At 38.5% G+C, this 7,626-nt stretch overlaps 1 long non-coding RNA gene across 1 annotated transcript; it reads right to left on the bottom strand.

Annotated features, from left to right (window-relative positions):
* Window positions 1–2,512: 2,512 nt before the first annotated feature.
* LOC309388820 lies at window positions 2,513–4,093 on the bottom strand. Its single transcript, XR_014174844.1, has 2 exons — window positions 3,885–4,093; window positions 2,513–2,700 (listed from the first exon to the last, which is right to left on the bottom strand). It is a non-coding gene; the product is annotated as an uncharacterized lncRNA (long non-coding RNA).
* Window positions 4,094–7,626: the final 3,533 nt, after the last annotated feature.

The raw sequence follows: 7,626 nt of genomic DNA, 5'->3' as shown, positions 1-7,626 counted from the left end.
ACTAAACACCAAGATCAATTAGTGATTGTAGTTGGACAGCTGGTATGTAGGAAAGCAGCTTACTCAGACTAATAAGCATTGCCTTGCTGTTACCTCACAATCCCTCCAATGCCTTTGTTCCTTCCATCTGCTATCCCCTCATCAACATCTGCAGGCTTTTGGGGAAGGGACATTGGGCCTATTCATGTGGCATGTCCAGCATAATGGGGCTTTCAGGTGCCAACACGATCCCATTAGATTCCTGTATTATATTTCCTCTGGGTCTCAAGGTTCACAAGGTAGTTTACAATCCCTGAACAGAAAAGCATAAATGTGAAAAGAAATAAGAAGATGACATTTATACCCTGCTTTTCTTTTAAAAATGACTCGTAAATTATTAACAACAACATGTACAGTATATCCACGAGGGGATGGTGTGTTAGAAACACTGGCCCATGACTCTTCTAAGGGGTACATGCAGAATCTTAACACCTGTCCTAAGACTAAAAATATATTATGTTCTGTATGAATTTAATATGAGTTATTTGCAGAAAAATATCCAAAAATGTTATGGCAAGAACTGAGATTTTGCCTGTGGAATAAAGTGTTACGGGGGTAGTATAGAATCTAATACAGTATATTTAAAAATATATATATCCTGGATTATATGATGAATGAAAATTAAATATTTGACATTGACGTATCATCATAAACAATCATTGACAGTTCAGTAATATTTTTATACATTCTAATGTATTAAATACATTAGCTGCATTTTAAATATTCTAATAATGTAATATATTAGTAGATATTTTCTTAGCATTTTAGCTTCTTTGTCAATAATTTAGAGTTTTATTTTTTATATATACACCAATAATTTGGTAGTAATAATATGCTTTCAAGTATTTAAGGTTTTTCTTTTTTCTTTTTTTTAGTATTTTAGCATTTGCATTTAAAACAATTTCATTTCAGTTTCTCTTAACCTGCATAATCTCTTTGGAAAATTTCCTTTTATTTTCCAAGTCTTTCACAGTCATATTCTGTGAAACTGTATTAAATTATGGTTTATTTTATCCACGCTTGCACAGCTAAGCCATAAAATATAGTTTTCCAACTAAAATGACTAGGGTCATGAAATCAAAACCATATTAACCATATTATGGCTTATCAGAAACTATGAAAGACATTAAAATGTTGAAAAAATATTGTAAAAGATAAATCCTAACTACTGTATTGTTGCAGAAAATGACAGGCTTTAGACTTCTCAGGATACAGGAGGAGTTTATTTGGCAGCCAGGTTCAGAAAGTTAGCCCATGGCTAACGTTGCGAATTTCTGAACGACCTTCATTATCAAAGCACGCATTCTTATACATTCTCAAAGACAGCATAACACGGAAACACTTAACTCATTTCTTATTGGTTACCTTGAGGAAAAAGCCTTACAAGGAGATGGGGGTCTTACTTCTCCTTTTGTTACAGGTATGGACTACGTGCCATTAACGAACTTTAATTGAACCTTGTGGTTTTGGACTTTTGACATAGGGACATTTGCTGGAACATGTTGTGGTTGAAGGCTGATGACAGTTCCCTGTCCCTTTAAGCAAGCTTCTAACTTTATGCCACGTCTTCATTCTTATATTTTAATCCATATTTTATTCTACTTTAGTGTTCTGACTCCCCCTTTCTCATATAACAAATCACTCCGAAACAAGGTCTCTGCAAGATGTTTTATTACAGACAGTTTAAACCTTGGCAGCAATCCAGCCTGCCGAGGTCCAGATAGCACATTGGCAGCAATCCAGGTACAGCGAACACTTTGGCAGCAATCCAGTCTGCTGAGATCCAGATAACACTTTGGCAGCAATCCAGCCTGCCGAGGTCCAGATACCACCTTGACAGCAATCCTGCCTGCCGAGGTACGACACAGATCTGAGAGCATCTCCAACTCTAATGATCAGTTGATTCCTGCAAAACAACTGTCAGAAAGTCCCTCCTTAAATAGCCTTGAGAGGAGCCTGATTATGAGCACCTGCATCCAATCATCTCTTGTAAATGCGTAGCTGTTCTCTCCGTCTATCAGCTCTCCGTTGCTTGGCATCCAGAAACCACTCCCTTGTCTCCTCCCCACTGCTCCAAGGCATGACATCAGGAGCACACTCCCTTTGGCTTTCACCACTGCTCCATGCCTCAGGCACCTCCTGGTGGCCAACCAGCCTCTCTGATCCCTGCTCAGAGTTGGAACCCTGTCCAGGGTCCTCCACATCCTCCAGAGCCGACTCATAGGGACCCTCGCTGTCGGAGTCTGGTAGCAGCTCCAACGGCTCCTGCTGGGCCACAACACTTTAGTATAGTCACAACAGAAACCCAGCTATCGCTTCATTATCATTCTGTTTCTCAATTTTGGGGAATTTTCAACCACAGGTCTACAGACCTGGAAATTTGTTTCTCTTTTCTTGCTCCTTCTTCCCCATTTCTTTAATGTACTGTATTTTAAAAAATCTAAATTCTACAGGCATGGATTGCTTTTCTTTGTTGTTGTTGTTGTTGTTGTTTTTAGTTTGTATATAACAGTTACTCGATGTTAGGTTCTTTTAAAATAAATAATGCAGAATTATTTTTCTTGCCTTGAAAATCTGTGTGACATCAATGTACGACTTTACAAAGCTATATAAAACACATCCAAACGCAGACCTTCCTAGTTGATAGTCCCAGGAACATAACTGGAGGAAAGAGGGAAATAGAAGCAGAATAATATAGCTGTGAGTCATCCTTGCAAAAGATACAGGAAGTCCTCAGCATACAACAGTTCATTTAGTGACCATTCAAAGTTACAATGGACTGAAAAAGGTGACTTATGACTGTTTCCCACAACCTTTGCAACATCCCCATGATCATGTGATCAAAACTCAGATACTTGGCAATTGATTCATACTTATGAAAAATGCTGTGTCCCAAGGTCATGTGATCAGCTTTTGCAACCTTCTGACAAACAAAGTCAATGGGGAAGCCAGATTCACTTAACAACTATGGCAAGAAAGGTCGTAAAATAAGGCAAAACTTACTTAACAAATGTCTCACTTAGCAACAACAATTTTGGGCTCAATTGTGGTCGTATGTCAAGGACTACCTGTACTCATTTGAAGATTTTGGCTTAGGTGTTGTAAGCCCTACCATATGTGATGTATGGAATAAAACATGATTAAAGAAATTAAAGCTTAATATTGGCATGAACTTAGTTGAAATGTAAAGATATCCATCATGGCATCTATTTTTGTGACATGCACAGATCACAAATAATCGCTCATTTCTAATATGTGACACTATAATGATGACTGTTGCATGATGTGTGATGAGAATTAACATGCTGTTGACTTAGTTTAACCATTCTGATGACTTCTCTGCTTCTGGTCCGGATATTCATCTATTATCATATATTTATTTGGAAATGCTATTAATAAAAAAGTCTGTGCTGTTCATCATTAGAGTTTCCACATGTGGGAGGGGGGAAGGCTAAAGGTCCATCACACACATTGATAGATATCGGTAGGTTAGTATATATACATATACAAAAAGCAGATCTACCTTATTTTCATTTTGTTTAATCATAAGCCAGCCAGTAGCCTAAGTTTGTACACCAGTGAAAACAAAGTAAGCTAATCTTAATCAAGCTGTGGTTATTTTGATCATTCTAAGTATGCTGTCAAAATTTAAATCAAATCGCAATTTAATTTTCAGTCCGAATTCAAATAATCCATTAAGCAAAATCACAATTATAATTTAACACATTTTCAAGCATAGAGAATTTTATACTTTTCAGAGTTATTGTAGGAAACTAATGTAGATGGTGCATTAGCATACTAAGATTATTTAAAATCCTAGATGGAAAGGCGGAAAGAAATACTACCTGCATGGAGCATTTCTGCAGGGACAAAATGTTTCCCCCATTCTTGAATAGAAGAGAAACTTTTCAAGGAAGAACAGAAATGTAACTCAGTTTACATCTGAAGATAGAACAACTATGCTGTCTCATATCTGTTTTCCCACTCAATCACACTTTGATGTTTCCCATTCAGCTGCTTCTGTATTTTAATCTTGTATTTGCCTTTGCCATCTTTTTTATGCTCCATAGAAAAGTAAATTTGAAAGAGCCCTTGTGACTTCCAGGAATGCTCTAGGGGAGCCAACCTAACATTTTTTTAATTACTTAAGAATGAATAAAGAGAAGGGAAAAAACCCCACACCAGAGTGCCCTCTAGCGACATTCAAGAAACACAATTAAAAAAACATACCATATATTGAATTCTGTCTGAATTGTTTGGGACACTATTTCCTTCAAAGATTAGATCAACCAAGGTATAAAGATAAATTGTGGTTGAGTGAGGAAAAAAAAAACATGCTTACACAGTTTACTGATTTAGTGTAGTATATTGCTGAACACAGTTGGGGTACACACATGAAACTGTGTTTCAGCAAACAATGGCTTTGAAGAATGGTATTAATCCATAGGTAGAGATGTTTAATATTTTCTATGTGGTTGTTTTAGCAATAAAATATTGATAAATCTAATAATCCAACAGATAAGAGAACTTTTCCGTACTTTGTAACGTGTTTCCCCGAAAATAAGACAGAGTCTTATTTTCTTTTGACACTTGGTCTTATTTTCAGGGAGAACTTATTATTTTTGAGGTGCAGGAGGCGGTGAGTGTGGTCACCTCATGGCTGCTGCTGTGTTGCAATATTTTCAGGGAGGGCTTATTTTTGGGGGAGGGCTTATTTTTGGGGGAGGGCTTATTTTAGCGCATGTGCTCAAAAGCCCAATTGGGCTTATTATCCAGGGAGCAGGGGTGGGTTCCTGCCGGCATTATTACCTGTTCGGTGCTGAAACATTTTGCACTCTGCGCACGTGTGTATTTGCACTTTGAAAGGTCTGTGCATGTGTGCAACATTTAAAAAGGGGGAAATTGCATTTTTTTTCAATGAAGATTGTTCTGCGCATGTGCAAAACAGAAAATCAAGATGGTGCCACTGAGGATAGAACCGGTATGGTCACATGTACAGGTGAGTTACTACCTATTCGGCCAAACCCACCTCTGCCAGGGAGGTCTTATTTTTGGGGAAACAGGGTATAATACAGTACATAATAAAAGCATTGTTGGAGCCACTTCTTGGGAAAGAATTCAGTTGGAGAAATAAGAAAGTATATACAGAATTTCCTTTCATGCTAATAACATGGCCCTTAGGAACTGTTACCTGAAATTGTCCAGAGTAGCAAACCTTCAGGTCTCCCAACATTGCTCGATAAAAGCACCCATGTGAATGAGAAGTCAGAGTCCTCTGTGCCCTGAAGTCCTAGAGATGTAGCAGTTGCTTCAGTAAATATCAGGCTATTGACATTCATAACGCTTCAATCAGTTAATGGGTAACAGAAGTGTTCCACTCTTTATTTCTCAGCTTCACAAGTTCTAACAAAGGGGACTAGGGGGTTAAGATTTTTTTAAAATATCTAAACTCCAGGCTCCAAAGAACCTTTGCTTTTATAAAGGTCAAAATCTTGCACATACTGAAGTCAGGAAAAAAATGTGCTTTTTTTATTTCACTGGAATCAAGCCACTCTCAGTGAATGAAAAGCTCTCCTTCTCACAAGTCAAAAGTTCAAATGAGTATGCGTGCAGTTTGGAAAATAGGCACTAAAGTGGAGGAAAATGGAAAGTCAAATATAAGCTGAACGTATCGTGAAGGTGTAAATGTTTTTTTCCAGGAACTGATATGAAATACTGAATCTTTCTGAATCATACCTGTTTTCAGCTTAGTCTGTATTTGTATATTTGTAAATAAAATGTTTTTATATATATTTACAAATATACGATTATTTTCAGTACTCGTGTATGAACATAGACATTATACAGTAGTGCACTATCACAAAGTTAAATAAAAAGCTCTTAATGTTGCAAACCAGAAAAATACACTGGATTAAACTACAGATGGTCTTTGTTTAACTACTACTCATGCAGAGACGTTTCAAACTTCCAACAGTGCTGAACGAAAGATAGTTATGACTAGTCCCCATTTTTATGTCAATCACAGCATCCCCACAGTCACATGATTGCAATTGGGTGCTCAGCACCTGGTTCTCAATAACAACATTTCAGCATCCCACAGAAAAGTGATCGTTATTTCCAACCTTCCTTGCCAGCTTCCAACAAGCAAAGTCAATGGGGAAGACAGCAGGAGGTCACAAATAGGGACCATGTGATGTAACTGCTTAACAACCCATAACCACTTAACAATGACACCTGGGCATGCCAGAATTTATGTTGCTAAGCTACGCAGTCACATGATATCATCCTTTACTGTACAATGTCATTCATTGATGGACATTTTGGTCCCAATTATTGCTGTTAAGTGAGGACTACTTGTATTTGTTAAATTATTAATACTTGTATCAGTCAGATGAACTATACTAAGCTACCTGTTTCTTCCTCAAAAATTGATTCACATACTTCTGACGTTCTGAAGGAGTTGGCAGACAAAATCCCTGACCCATAGCTTTCAAAGATCCTGGAGCACCAGGGAACTATCAGAGGACTGGAAAAGAGCTAACACTGTTCCAATCTTCAAAAAAGAGGGGAAATAGATACAGGAAACCACATACCACTTTGCCTGACATCAGTTCCTGGGAACATCCTAGAAAAGATAATCAAGCAAGTGAAGCAACGGATCTGCCAACACCAAGAAGCAAAACTATTACTGGCAGCCAACATGAGTTTCTCAAAAACAGATTATGCCAGGCAAGAAAAGAAAGGAAGGCATATTCTACTCTCTCCTTCCTTTCATGAGCTGTGGTAGCAAATGGTTAGAGTGCAGTGTTGCAGGCTATTTCTGCTGACTGCCGGTTGCCTGCAATTTAGCAGTTGAAATCTCACCAGGCTCAAGATTGACTCAGCCTTCCATCCTTCCGAAATTGGTAAAATGAGGACCCAAATTGTTGGGGGCAATATGCTGATTCTGTAAACTGCTTAGAGAAGGCTGTAGAGCACTGTAAAGCCATATATAAGTACTATTGCTATACACCGTAGCTAGCGCATCTAAAGCAATTATAACATAGGAATTATAACACTCCTATATTAATATTTAACCCCCACCATACACAACTCTAGGTGGGACTCTGGCACTTGCTATTTAGGAGTCTCTAGTGGCCTTGAGGAGTGATGAGAGGCTTCCTTTGTGAGAGCTGAAGGGAATCAATTGTGCATGCTGCTTTCCTCCCTCAGTAGTCCTGTCCAAGCTCCCCGAATCCATGGCAGAGTTGGTAATGGAGTTCCCCATAGTGACGATGCTTAGGACTTCAACTTGCCTTCTTTGGGATGAGAGTTGGAAATGGCATGGTCACCTTGGCAGCTGTTGACCTGAACCATCTTATCGAGAGCTGGACTCCCATGGAGGTTTGTGTCACAGATTGGGTCTAATATTTATCTCAGGCAGTGACATCTGGGTCCAAGCGGTTGTTACTGCAACTTTGCAATAGAGTGTGGTCCTGCCTGCCTGAAAGAGGTGGTGATTTGCCTGTTCCTCAAGAAACCATTCATTGGATAGTTTCCATCCACTCTCTAATCTTCATAGGGAAGGTTGTTGAAAGTTGCACTGGG

This window comes from Natrix helvetica (genome assembly GCF_964273705.1).
Source record: "Natrix helvetica genome assembly, chromosome: 1".
Lineage (NCBI taxonomy): Eukaryota > Metazoa > Chordata > Lepidosauria > Squamata > Natricidae > Natrix > Natrix helvetica.
The sequence above is the reverse complement of the archived record's forward strand: the minus strand, read 5'-3'. Positions and strand labels throughout refer to the sequence as shown.